Genomic DNA, 15,232 nt, shown 5'->3' with positions numbered 1-15,232 from the left:
ACGTTTTCAAAATTGTTTAAATGTAATGGACATGTACAAATCGAAAACACAGCAAAATAATCAAAGTAGAGAGCAATGGCAGAAAAACAACTTAAAATAAAAAAATAGAAATTGTGTTTTAATAATATACATTAAAGTTCCTGAGTCATTCTAGAGAGCAAAGAATTTATGAATATAACTGATAGAAATATTCATTTGTATCAATGTACTTTTGGAAAGTTTACCTATAAACATTTATTCATCCAATCATGTGTTCATTTATTCAGTAACTTTTCAATAAGTGCCTTTGATGTGCCAGTCACCAACTGTTCTGAATACATCAGAGAACAAGACAAATAATGCAATTGTCCTACATTTGCAGAGAAACAGCTAATAAATAAATAAACAAAGAAAATAATAACAGACTATGATAGATGATAATAAAAAGGAATTACAAAATGTACTTATTAGGTAGTTATAACCACTTAAGTCACTCTAAAACTTAGTGGCTTAGAACAACTAGAAATTATTGAACACACAATACTAGGGTTTGGCAATTTGTCCTGGGCTCTGTGAGACAGTTCTGCGTATCTGGGCCAGGCTCAATGGAGTTTGGCCATATCTCATTCGTGCTTCTGCAGACAGCTGCGACATTGGTTTAGGGTTGGCAGGTCCAAAACAAGTCAGCTGTGATGGCTCATCTGCATTCTACATGGTTGTACATCCTCCAGCAGGCTACCTGGGACTTACTCATTTGGTGATGGTGCTGAAATCTCAAAAAAGAGGATGAAAGCTTGTAATGCCTCTTGAGGCCCAGACTTGAAACCCAGTAGACTCCAGCTACTGATGGCAGAAGCTCCTAAGAATTGAGGTCATTTTTGCAGTTAACACAGTAGGATAGAACACCCAGGACTAAGTTGATAATTGTAATGTTTGGAGTTTGGTTATAAACTTCTTATAAGCAAAGAAATCAGGAGAGGATGGTGTTCTAGGAGTCTCTAGAGGAGAGCTAGAAATAAAATAATTGAAACTAATGAAGTGAAACAGATACAAAGAGTACAGATAAGGAGCTCAAAATTAATGGTAACTTTTACAGGCTATAAAGGAGAAAAGAATATGAAGTACAAAATGTTGGAAAATTGTCCCAGAGTTTGCTAAAATTACCAACAAATAAAAACTCATTGGTCCTTCTGGTCTTTTATTTTTTCACCAAATCACCTGTATTAAAACTGTGAATTAGTTATGTTCTTGTATTTTGCACTGTTTATCAAAAAATAAAGCTATATAATTACTCAAGGGAGAGGAGAATGTTCAAGAGTATCCAGGAGGAAAAAAAAATGTCAGTAGGAAAGAAAAAGCTTGTTTGATTTGATTGATTGCATCTGAATTTAACTGAAGAATGTAGAAATTTAAAAATATTAGACTACTCCAAAAGTTGCAATCTGTTACTTCCTTTCACATCTATTGTATATGTGTATGTATATATGTATATGTATGTATATTTTTCTATACATATATATGCATATAGGCATATCGCATGTATATGTATATGTGTTATATACATATAAAACCTTGCACTGTGTTCCTGGAAAAGCCACAGACACTCAATGCCAGGCTGTGAAAGCAGCCGAAATGGGGGCTGCACCCTGCAAAGCCATAAGAGCAGAGCTGCCCAAGGCTGTGGGAGCCCACTTCTTGCATTTCTTCCATTTGAAACAGGTGTATTTCAAATGGAAATGGCCAATTTCTTCCATTTGAAACGTGTGTATTTACCTAAAGCCTGTAACCCCATTGTACCTAGGAAGTAACTAAAGTTCTTTTGATTTTACAGGCTCATAGGCTGTAAAGTTATGCAATGTTTTACGTTGGCTACATCTTTCTAAATTTGTCACTGACGTATTGCCATGTCTACATAGGCCCAAACTTTAACTGACCCAGAAACTCAACAGAAATGCCAAAGACAATCATGTAAAAGTTTTCTTAATGTTAACCTACCTTCTAAAAGATATTTTTTTCAAAATAGCAGAATCTAAAGGTAAATAATTACTTACAAGGCAGGGACTTGCCTTGTCTCTAGTGAGACTTTGGACTTCTGAGTTAATACTGAAATGAGTTAAGACTTTAAGGGACTGTTGGTTGGAAGGGCATGATTGTGTTTTGAAATGTGAGGACATGAGATTTGGGAGGGGCCAGGGGCAGCATGATATGGTTTTGCTGTGTCCCCACCCAAATCTCATCTTGAATTGTAGTACCCATAATCCCCATGTATCATGGGAGGGACCTAGTGGCAGGTAATTGAATCATGGGGTGGTTACCCTCATGTGGTTCTCGTGATAGTGAGTGAGTTCTCACGAGATTTGATGGTTTTATAAGAGGCTTTTCCTTATAAACTTCTCTCTCTTCTGCCACCATGTGAAGGACATGTTTGCTTCCCCTTCCACCGTGATTGTAAGTTTCCTGAGGCCTCCCCAGCCATGTGGAACTGTGAGTCAATTAAACTTCTTTCCTTTATAAATTACTCAGTCTTGGATATTTCTTCACAGCAGTGTGAGAACGTAATAATAAATATGCGTATGTATATATGCACATGTATGTATATAATATCTATTTCTATACACATATATGCATAACACATGTATATGTATATGTGTTTATATCCCTTTAATTGAATACAATTCATTTTGGGAAATGTGCAATTACTTTTTTCTAGCCTTCAACTGGTCGACTTTATTCCACTTTCTGTTGTGATTTGTTGTTGGTGGTGTGACCTATTGCAGACTGCTTTCAGAAGTTTGATCACCGGTATTACTCAAGCATTATGACTGAGCCCAGAATGATGTGTTCTGTGGTGTTAGACATCCAATATTATGATAAATAGCTCTGTGCTCTAAAAGAGAAAGAAACATTTCAATCCAATATAAATGAAGAGACCCTGGCCTTGCCTGATTTTCTAGACAAACAGAGTTTGCTTTCTAGCTCTGATGAAAGGGCAGATTTTGAAATGGAATTAAGAAGCTCACATACACACCTGAGTCAGACTCATACCCATGCGTCAGTGATTTAACTATAATGGAGTTCCTGTTGTTTATATTGCCTGTTCACATACAAGGTAAACTCAGTTTATTCTAAACACTCTGTGTCAGAAAGAATGAAACAAATGTATAGAACTGAACTCTATGGCCCAAAATAGTTCCTCCTCTCTTCTAAAAGATAAAAATGTAGATTACTTGTTTCATGTATAGTTCATCTCCTGTCACAACTGAAACGAAGGAAAAGTAACTCCATTTCTCTGACAATTTATATCTATAATATTATGCTCAAATAGTCAAAGCTTCTCATTTAAGCATCATATGAATTTTTATGAAGATACTCATGAAGTTATTATTTGAATAAACAAATAATTGAATAATTTAGCACTTCCTGATGTGTTATGATATATTTGTTTATTATATGCTCCATGAACAAAATAAAGTTTCCATCATTAGAAAAACCTGAGAATTTCTGTATAGTACACATCGGCATAATAAAAGTTTTAAGAAATTCCTTATTAAAGAAATCTGATAACTATTGTATGTTAGAATGTTTACATGCTTTTTGAACATAGAGCTTTATTATTTCCATAAAATATCATTGTGATTGATTGTATTACTTGGTGGTCTGCAGAAAACAACTGGAAAATTCTGAGTTCTATTTTTTTTTCATTTCTTGAACCAAACACTAGCTATCCAGGAAAAGGCCAAGTCGCAAAAGAATTACTGGAAATGTGTGTGTGCCTCCACGCCATTTACTTGAGCAGAAGTACCTGTCAGATCCACAAAGTCCTTAATAGTCCTAGAATAAAACTACAGAAAACCATGATTATGGGGGCAAAGAGTACAATGCAAAGAGAGCATCTGGGGATCATGGAAATACAGAGAGAGGCAAGATGCTGTTTTAAAAGCCTGAAAAAATAACACTATAAAGACGCAGTGCCACTTAATGGCCCAGAGGCAGGATCTTTCGATCATGTTGCAAAATCTGCAAGACATGTCTCTGACACCCCCAAGATTTGTGACCTCTGCCAAGTTATTTAACTTCCTGGAGCCTCATTTTCCAGATCTGCAAAATGGGGTGAATCTGATACCCAATTCAAACGATTGCTGTGAGGATTAAATTATGACAATAACATCTGACCTATAAGAAGAACTCAATAAATATTAGCTATTATTTAGAAGAAAGAAATAAATAACTTTTTTGTTTCACTTAGGGTAGATTTTGGTATCTGTGTTTATTTTGTTTGAGACTTATTGACAAGGAAAGCTAGAAGGGAGCTTAAGAGCATCTGGTTAATTCCCATTATTTTATATATAAATAAATTGAGACCCAGAGTGACTGGGCTGGAGGCATTTAGGTCTGATACATTTAACTTCCCACTCATGGGATTATAGTAATTTAAATGACTCAGAAGAAATTATCATGCATAAAATTAACATTTTCCTTTTGAGCACATATTGACTTTCTTTTTTAGTTCCCAAATATCCTAAATATTTCTCAAATATAGTTCTGAAATCAGACATTTCATTTTTTTTCTGCACTTATTGGTAATGCTTTAAGCATTTTGCCAATTAGCTTGGAGAGACTCTTTCTATTATCATTGCAGAAGAGTTTTCATTGGGAATGGATGCTAGTTATTTCAGCTAATCTAGACTGGGTATCTGGATCTGTCATCTGTGTTCTGTAATACCTCTTCTCTTATTCTTGTTCTTTAACTTTCTCTGTCAAATCCTAGGACACTGCTCCCGTTTGTCTCCTATTGCAGTGATGCAATTTTCTGTGGTATTAAGTTACTATTCTGCATCCCCAGTCTCATTTTAAATTCAGTTCTCAGGTTTTCTTTACTTTGTACATATTTCTGACAACAGCTTATTTATAACAACTTGGCTTCATAAATACATGAATCTTTTCTCTTTAACATTCTGAGAACAAATGTTTCTAGTTTTCTCCCTTTTTCTTCTGCAGCTCTTTTGTTAACTTTTCTTCTGTTTTTATTACTAATTTTATTGCTTTGAGTCAGAGAAAATGTCCTTCACATATCCTAGATCTTGTAATTTTTTGAGACCTCATACATAGTTGATGTATGTTCATGTTTTAATAAATTTTCAAATTATTTTTATGGTGCATGCAGAAAGCACTATTCAACCATTACATGATTATTATTGGCTACCTTATTATAAAGTTTAGTAGATTTACTTTTTTTAAACATTTTTGAAGGATTGAGATTTACAAGTTTAAAACTACCATGATTATAAATGTGTCCCATATTTTTATTTCTTATATATTTTTCTTAACTGTCATATAACTATGCAGTCTACTTTTTAATTGAAGTAAATAGCCACTCTTTCTTTTGCATAATATATTTATTTAAAGCTTACACTTTGTGATATTCATACTGAAACCACTTTCTTATCTTACCATTTTCTCATCCTTTAAAGGTAAAATTTGAGGGTCAGATGTGTCCTTTTTAAGCAATGCATAGTGACATTTGTCTGATGAAGTGAGGTCACATAGTACTGAGGAGTCTGTCATTGGCTGGTGGCTCACTTTCACCTTTACACCCACAAGTTCTCACTGACACCCACTCATTACTTTAAATGATTCTCTTTTGCAAACTAGACCTTCTGAATATCATTTCTTGGCAAGTTGCATAGGAGTCTAGCCAATTAATGAGTAAGAAAAATTTCCTTTCCATCAAGTCTTAAGATAATAGGTTTATGAAGTCTGTTCTATCTAAAAATTAGCTTTTAAGAAAGGTGTTGATACAAATATAATGAATTAATATATCAAATTTCTTATTAAATGTGCTAGATACTGCTGAATATACTGAAAAAAATATGAAACACCTTTGTGAAAATTTATCCTTGTGACCTCACACAAATCCTTTGTGTCATCTGAGGCTTACTTACTGCATCTGTACAATGAAACATTGGCCTATCTTAGCCATAACGTCCCCTGCCCTACTAAGAGGTTTTGCAACTCTATAAACTCTAAATATAAGGCAGATCCAGAACTCAATTAGGACACAAGTATTTGGGGGAAGATGCATAAACTTTCAGAAACATGCTTTAGAATTTAGTATGGCTTACCAATAAAATAAGTGATAAATGGTTTGAATAAATGATGATACACTGTTAAACTCTGTATTACAGTGTACTTTATCGGATTTTTTAATGATGCAAAAATTCCAATGTGATGAGCCAATAACTCAAGACTTTTTCCAGATAAAATATGTATTTTCATGTTCTAATCAGTTGCTTATGCATTTATCCATTCATGATTATTTACTTAAGTAAAACTGCAAGGTAGATGCTCTGTGGTGATATAAAAATGGAAACATGAGTCCCTGGAGACATTTGTTTGATAACTGTCACTAACATTTGGTTTCTCTGATGCCAAAGAAAAGAATTTTGATTTTGGCCCTAAACAAGAGATATTTCATTAGCCACCAGTTTTACAGGGCACTGTAGGTGTTAGGTCAAAAATATGATATATGTATTTAATATAATATAGTTCTTTTTATCTTCAAGAGAAATGTATAACGTTCAGCATAACTAATAAAGAAGTACTTTTGTTGTTGTCGTGGTCGTGGTTGTTGTTGTTCTTTTGGCATAATATCTTGAGGAACATGTGTTCCATGGGAAAGTTTTGGGGATATGATGTGCTTGGTGGGTCTGTAAGGTGGAGTTGAGTTGACCACCCCCTCTGGCCAAATGCTGAAGAGCTTTTTTTTTATTTAAAAAAACAAACCAACAATATCATGAAATGGTTGTTTAAGCTAAATGGAAATGACTTTTGAATGACATCTTCTTTCAATGATTTGTACCATAGTGTCCTGTGACTATGAACTAAGAGTTCAATGAAAACATAGAGTTAGACTTGTGGTAAACTTATGTAAAATTTCTTCTCTGAGTGGGTCACTAATTATTTTATAGGAAAGCAGGTTAATATCACATTTTTCTTGCCGTGTGTACAAAACAGGCTAGAATAAGTGCAAAAATGCCTCCTGCACCCTTTCACACTGGCCCTCAAAATAATTCTGAGTAACATAATAGAAAGACAGAAGTTATTTTTTAAATATTTTAGATTCTAGGGTAATGCTGAATTAACTTTGTCCTTTCAATGTTTCCGTCCACGATGCCAATCCGTAGATATGATTTTGGCCCACAAACTCCGTACAGTTCTGCTTTGCAGCTGCAAAGTAGATGAGGGGCCAGGAGGGGGAGTAGAAGTTAAAATATTGCAGACAGAGCTACCCTAAAATTCATGATGAAATGATTAATGCTGATAACAGATGGAGAAGTAAACAGGGCCAACGAGAAAACACCACCAACTGCTACCTAAGGACAAAGAATGAGGACTTCCAAAATGACAAACAGAACAGTGATTGAAAAAAAATCACATGTGCAATTGTTAAAAAGGGGAAACTGTAGTAGGAGACAAACCATTTCTCAAATATAAATGCAAATGGTGGTTGTATATGTTTCAGACAGACAATAGTGCTTCAATGTATCACTGTCATGAAAGAACAATGAGGCTTAGGCTAAGTTTGTGTGCTGATTTTCCATGAAATCCACAAAAACAGGCTATAGTTTTCAAGTAAATAGCTCTCCTATGGTAAAATGTTAATACTCTTCTTGCATACCTTTTCTTTTTTTTCTCTCAGGAAGCACAAGATAGATCCAGGTAGCCTTGCTGATGAGTGTCAGATATTTTAAGCTTACTTTATTATTTTTTATTTCTGCAAAGAGTAAGGCATGAGGGAATAGTGCTCTACATGATGATATCTGCTCCATTCTGGACAAAAGTGCCTTTAAATCCCGCAAGCCTGGTCTCAAAATACTCTCCTATGTAAAATACCAAGGGAAAAAGAAAACCCTAGGGACAAATAAAGGATGAACCAGATGATGACATTTTTTCTTTTGATATTTTTTCCCTTTCTAAGGTTACATATGCTTGTGTTCACTGTCCATTACAAATATGCTTTGTCCTTTAACTAAATGAGTCAGAATGCCACCTGGGTGTGCCACTTCCTCACAATTATGCTGTAAATATGTTGATTTACGCAAAAAATTATGCATCTTATATTATGCAAATGTGGCTATAAACTTAATGTAGACCATTCTTCAGAAAGAAATTTTAAACATTCCTTGTATAAGTTATCATACAGTTATCAAACTTTTTTGTTTCTCCACAAATGTATGTAAACATTGAAACTCTTAACCAGCCTGGTACATACTCAATGCTATTGACTTTGTTTCTTGTTATTCCTCTTTCCACCTCAGGCAGCAGACAGGAAAAGAAAAAAAAAATACAAAAGGAATCCATGGAGATAAGAATTGTATTGTTATTATAATGTTAACATTTATATAATATTTTAGAATGGTGGCTTTTATGGCAAGTTTTATGCATCATCAGTTAATCAATCCTATTAGAGGAAACAGTACAAAGGGTAACGTATTCAGGAATCTCAATTGCTGCTCTCCACCTTTTCCCTCGACGTTTCCTCACACTGTCTGAGATCATTGTTGCTGTATGGATAATACAGCCCATGATTAGAAAAAAAACTATTCATCTTGACTACAAAGTAGTATAGGGTTAGTTTCCAAAAACTTGAAAAATATGAAAAAAAGAAGCATACATTTTTGCCAATTCTCCCTCTTACTGAATTTTTTGCTTACCTAAAGCATAAGTTTCCTCATTTGCATAAGAGGGATATGAATGTTTTGAAAATTCAGCAGGTGAAACATTTCAGCATATTTAGTTTGGGCCCTGGCACAGAGTAACTTTTGTAGCTGCTATTTGACTTAATGTCTAGAGAAAAATTCAGTATCACTGCCCAAAATGGTTATTTCTTAAAATGTCTTTGTTTTATTATAAAAGTGGTAAAATCTTGTGACAGAAAAATTGGTAAGTGGAGAATATTACAAAAATAGCTCCCAGTTATATTTTCCATAACACATATAATTTTGGGGTACTTTTTCTAGTTGTTTTCTTTTTTAATCTCATGGTGTTTCATTTTGTCTTGGTAATCATTCTGTACACACAATTTGGCATACTCCATTTTTGTACTGTTTTTCATATTCTTTCATAACCATGAAATTTTAATACCCACAGAAAACTTTATGTAAGAAAAATGTATTTAATTATTTTAAATTGCCTTATTTACAAAATTTAAGAATTTTTTTTTAAAGCAAAATACACTTGCAACAATTATCCTTAGGCAGCTATTAAATAAGTTTATTGATTACACTATGTATGGGTGATATTAATTCACATCCTTGCCACATAACTTTTTTTTTGTTTATCATCTTTTCAGCATGAAGGGATTACTAAAGTACCTAGCATTCAAAATATGCTATATTTGAATTACTTCTCAGCTAGAGTAAATGCAGTATACTAAAAAGTTAGCACAAAGCCCGGATACACTAACAAATGCGTAGTATGTGGAAATGATAGATTTTTTCTAGAAGTAAATTACTCATCTCCCTGGATCGCTCTGAAAATATTAGCCAAGCAAAAATAGTTGCTGAGAACACAGTAAATTTTACAGTACATTTTTTCCCCTGGCAAAATATTTTGAGAAATTTGTTAGTCAAAGAAATTTTTATTTCTCCTCCCATTCTTATTAAACATTATTCATAGAAAAAATTTCATTATCTAAGTTCCATGGACCACACTGGAGTTTCATGGATGGACATTGGGAGTTTCATATGTTGCTTAAAATTGTGCACCAAATATAGAATTTTCGAACCTTTCTAAATTGGTCTTGGGAGAGGGGCTTTACTTTTTTCATAGCATCTAGTGCTGGACATAATGATGTCAAAGTTTCCTTCTAACTATGAAGAAATGTGTTTTTGATGGTCTGCTGATATGATGGTCTGAATGTCTCCCAAAACTCATGTGTTAAAACCGAATCCCTGTTGTGATGGTATTACGAGGTGGGGGCCTTTTGGGAAGTGATTAAGTCATGAGGGCTTATGAATGTATTCATGCCTTATAAAAGGATTTGAGGGAACTAGCAAAGATCATTTTTACCCTCTGCCTTGTCATATAGAGGACACAGCAAGAAGGCCCTCATCAGACAGCAAATGCCTGTGCCTTGATCTTGTACTTCCCATCCTTCAGAACTGTGAGAAGTACATTTCTGTTCTTTATAAATTACCCAGTCTGTGTATTCTGTTACAGAAGCACAAATGGACTAAGAAATTGGTGCTGAGAAGTGGGGTGTTGCTATAACAAATACCTAAAAATGTGGAAGCAGCTTTGAACTGGGTAATGGGTAGAGGCTGAAGCAATTTTGAAGGTCATGTTTGAAAACGTCTAGAATGCCATGGAGCATTAAGGGTAACTCTGGTGAGGCTTAGAAGAAAAGGATAGATATAGAGGAAGCCTCAGTCTTAGAGATTATCTAAGTGGTTGCGAACAGAATGTTTGTAGAAGTATGGACAGTAAAGGCCATTTGAATGAGGTCTTAGGTGGAAATGAGGACTGTTACTGGAAACTGAAAGAAAGGCCATCCTTGTTTCAAAGTGGGAAAGATCATGGCTGAATTATGTTTGTGTCATAGTACTCTGTGGAAGGCAGAATTTAAGAGCAATGAACTAGGATATATAGCTGAAGAAATCTCTAAGCGAAGTGTTTAGGATATTAAATGGTATCTCTTAAACTACTTATAGTAAAATACAAGAAGAAAGAAATGAGTGAAAGACTGACTTAATAATCAAAGAGGAAGCAGAACATAAAAGATCTTGGAAATTCTCAGCTTGACTATGTAAAGAATAAAAAAGCATATTTAGGAGAGAAAACTAAGGATGTAGCCAACAGTTCCTTTGATAAGAAGATTAGTATGGATCGAAGGAAGCCAGATGCTATTCATCAAGACTGTGGGAGAATGACCCTGAAGGCATTTTGGAGATCTTCCAGGCTGCCTTGCCATCACAGGCCCAGAGTCAGAACACTGAGGGCAGAATGGTTTCAAGGAAAAGACCCAGGTCACTACAGAGTTCCAGGGTGCCTGTGGGACTGCAGGGCTCACTGCCCGGGCTGCCTCAAGTCTCTGCTGCCTGCATTCTGGTGTAGCACTCTTTGGCTGCTCCAGATGTGACTCAGGTGGGCTCAGGTGCAGCTTGGGCCACCACTGCAGAGGGCACAAGTTGTAAAGCTTGCTGGTGTCCACCTGATACTAAATCTGCTGGCACACAGAGTGAACAAGCATTGGATGTACTTTTAGTGTCATCCATATCTAATTTAAATGAGAGTCTGGAGAGAAGACTTTTGAGTGAATGCTAGAATTAGTTAAGAACTTTGGGTTGTTGATATGAAATAAAAATATATTTTCCATGTGGGAAAGACATAAATGTTGGGGCCAGGGCAGAATGCTATGGTATGAGTGTCCCCCTAAATTTATGTGTTGAAACTTCATTTCCTTTGTAATTGTGTTAAGAGGTGGGGCCTTTTGGGGAATGATTAAGTCAGGAGGGCTCCACCCTCATGAATGGATTAGTACCTCATAAAAGGGCTCAAGGGGACTAGCCTCCATCCTTTCTGCCCTTTTGTCTTCTACCATGTGAGGACAAAGCTAGAAGGCCCTCAGCAGACACCAAATGCTAATGCCTTGATCTTGGACTTCTCTGCCTCCAGAACTGTAAGAAATAAATCTCTGTACTCTATAAGTTACTCAGTCTATGGTATTCTCTTGCAGCAGCACAATTGGAATAAGACACCTGGCTCACCCTGTGTTTGGAAATACGTGCTCCCATGTGGAGACCAGTCCTAGCTCTCCCACTTCCCTCTAAAATAGCTAAACATTGACAGGGCTGCAGAGAAATAATATGAATGTGGAAATTGCAGGTGGTGGGAGATCCTTAACATTTTGAAGACATAAATTAGACAGGCTTGACATGGGGTGCTAGAAACAAACAAACAAGCACACAAAATATAAATCAAATTCTTTCCCCAGTGGCAGAACACCCAGGCCACAAGTTGTTCCATTTTTCCTTCCCCAGACTAAAAATAATAGTCCTATTTGGAGGGGCTCACAGCTTTTAAAAAGATAATGTGCCCAGTTATTCTAACATTCTATTTTCTTCTTTATAACCAGTAAAAAGGCTTATAGCATTCTATCATCCAGAAATTGGGACCAAATCAATAAATTGTAAACACTTCACAATTCTTTTCCCTTATTCTTTTTCACAAATAATATCTGCGCAAATAAGTAAAATCTTACTAATGCTTTTCTTCGTTTTCCATTTTATACTTTTACAATGTTTAAATTTCTATGATAGTCACTGAAAAATGTTTTCTAAAAGTCAGAGAATCTGCACTACATTTCTAGAATATAAAATCAGATCTGGAGATTACCAATTTTTGTTTCAGTGCCTAAATTTTTCAAAACTGTATAAAAGGGAACCAACATATGCATGCTAGTGATGTACCAAAAACTGAGCTAAGAGGATTACCTAGATTTTTTCATGTGATCCTCACAGCAACTTGAAGTTGCTATTTTCAACTTATTTTATTTATGAGGAAGCATGCCCTAGGATATTAGGTAACTTGTCAGAAATCCCAAAGCTGGTATACAGATGTACTAGTCCATTTGGGTTGCTGTAATAAAAATATTATCGACTGGGAGGTTTGAACGACACACATTTATTTATCAGAGTTCTGGAGGTTGGGAAATCCAAGGTCAAAGCACTGGCAGATTTGGTGTCTTGTTAGGGCCCATTCCTTGCAAATGACACCTTGCTGCATCCACACATGATGGAAAAGGGAAAGAGAGCTTTCTAGGATTTTTTAAAATTAAGGGCACTAATCCCATTTAGGAAGGCTCTACACTCATGTGCTAATCATTTCCCAAATGCCCCACTTCCTAATACCATCACATTGGGGGTTAGGATTTCAACACATAAATTTTGAGAGGACACAAACATCCTGTCAATAACAATGGCAAAAATGAGAGTTACATCAAGGGTTTTCCTATTTTATCATCATTCTAAATCTTACTTTTTTCTTACAGGGACTAGAGATTCTTTCATAATCACATGTCAGAAAATGAGTATGACAGTATGCGTCATTGGAATAAAACTGGCAGAGAATAGCATGATTATGCTGTGGTTTCTATTTGAGACTGGAAAGGTATCACTGAGAATAAGCCATTTTGATCAATACAATATTGGGGGATGGTGTGAAGAGCAGAAGCAATTGACTTGAAGGTCTATAATGCAATGAATTTGCCACCTAATTAAGGAGGCTTCAGCTATGCAAATTATTAATTTAAGAGAATCACATCATTAATATTTGAGCCATATTTATTCATTAGGCAAAATGGATCTACTTAGATACAATATTTATTGTTACTTCAAATGTAGATGTAGCAATGCTTTGATTTACCTCAAACTTATCTCCACACTGACAATCCATTCAATATTAATGATTCTCCCACAAATTTGCTTATGGGTGCTTTCAGCTGTGGGGGGTCAACTGAGACACAAAGCTTTAGTGAACACTGGTATGCCATTTCCTCCATTACAGTGAACAAATGAGGAGCTTTGTCCAAGACAGTTTACTAAATGTGCTCGGTAGTGAGCTCTGCATTGTAATACACTGAGCATGTGGCTACTTTTGGTTTAGAAAAGAGCCCTATCTGAGTTGGTGGCTAACCTCAGTAGCTTTCACAGTGGTGCTGTGATATCACAAGGGCTCAGGATAGCCTGGCAAGACATTTGCTTTCGCCAGTGCTAAATTAAGGGCTCCTGTTCTTATTTTTATTGAGTGTTAGGGAAATAAAAAGATACACATCTTATTTTCCTCTTTCCTATCTCCATTCCGTCTCCCCTCCTTCACTTCCTTTTTCCCCACAATCTAAACCTAAACCTATTCTCAAGCTTGCTCTGTCTCTCCTTCCTTCCTTCCTTCCCTCCCTTCCTTCCTTCCTTCCTTCCTTCCTTCCTTTCTTTCTTTCTTTCTTTCTTTCTTTCTTTCTTTCTTTCTTTCTTTCTTTCTTTCTTTCTTTCTTTCTTTCTTTCTTTCTCTTTCTTTTCTTTTCTTTCTTTCTTTCTTTCTTTCTTTCTTTCTTTCTTTCTTTCTTTCCTTCTTTCTTTCTTTCCTTCCTTCTTTCTTTCTTTCTTTCCCTTCCTTCCTTCCTTCCTTCCTTCCTTCCTTCCTTCCTTCCTTCCTTCCTTCCTTCCTTCCTTCCTTCCTTCCTTCCTTCCTTTCTTCCTTCCTTCCTTCTTTCCTTCCTTTCCTTTCCTTTCCTTTCCTTTCCTTTCCTTTCCTTTCCTTTTTTTTCTTTTCTTTTCTTTCTTTCTTCTCCTTTTCAGAAATACGTTTTATATCAGAAGTAAGTGTGAAAAGAACATTGTCTGGTCCAAGGACTGGTACCCTTTAACTATAAAGTGTCAGCAAATAGTTCACTTTTTGTGGGCCATGTGATCTCTGTCACAATGACTCAACTGTGCTCTTGTGACATAAACAGAGCCATAGACAATACTTGTAGGTATTAGTGTGGCTGTGTCCTAATAAAATTGTATTTATGGGTGCTGAAATTTGAATTTCATGCGAATTTTTTGTACCAATAAATATCATGCTTTTGAATTTTTTCTAACAACTAAAAAATGTAAAAAGTAAAAATCTTAACTCACAGACTTTACAGAAAGAGGCATCAGTGTAGGTCTCTGGTCAGAGGCCAATTCAGCTCTGATGTCTGCCTGGTTCCATATGCTAAAATTTGGCATTTAATGTTTCTCTCAAAGACGTGACCTCTGTCTAAAAGATCACTTTCACAATTTCGATTCCATGCTCAAAATCCCCAGACTTATCTTTTCTTCTCTGTCTCTGCATACCCTGTGACCCTTAACACTAAACTCAAGTGATTTATCTTTCATGAAATCTCTCCTTATCTTTCTTCTTTCCTTTAGCTTTTCAGCTGAGGCTGTCATAACAAAATAACACAGACAGGATACTTTAAAGATCAGAAAAGTATTTTTCACAGTTCTGGAGGCTGGAAATCCATGATCAAGTAGTCAGCAGGTTTGGTTTCTCCAGAGGCCTCTCTCCTTGGCTTGCAGATGGCTGCCTTCTTGCTGTGTCCTCACACGGCTTTTCCTCTTTCTGCATGCATGCCTAGAGTCTCTCTTATTCTAAAGACCCTACCCTTATGACCTCGTTTATTATCTTCTTAAAGGGCCCATCTCAAAAAACAGTCATATTGGGGGTTAGG

The 15,232-nt window shown here is 35.7% G+C and overlaps 1 long non-coding RNA gene across 1 annotated transcript in view; it reads right to left on the bottom strand.

Moving 5' to 3' along the window:
• Positions 1–209: 209 nt before the first annotated feature.
• Positions 210–15,232, bottom strand: part of LOC114676214 (uncharacterized) — a 507,752-nt gene continuing 492,729 nt past the window's right edge. The window contains exons 3-4 of the long non-coding RNA XR_003727062.2: positions 3,768–3,821; positions 210–988 (exon numbers count right to left, since the gene is read on the bottom strand). This is a non-coding gene — a long non-coding RNA (uncharacterized LOC114676214). The remainder of the gene's footprint in view (positions 989–3,767; positions 3,822–15,232) is intronic.

The sequence above is a fragment of the Macaca mulatta genome, chromosome 2, assembly GCF_049350105.2.
Source record: "Macaca mulatta isolate MMU2019108-1 chromosome 2, T2T-MMU8v2.0, whole genome shotgun sequence".
NCBI lineage: Eukaryota > Metazoa > Chordata > Mammalia > Primates > Cercopithecidae > Macaca > Macaca mulatta.
Note: the sequence above shows the minus strand (reverse complement) of the source record. Positions and strands in the feature narration are given on the sequence as shown.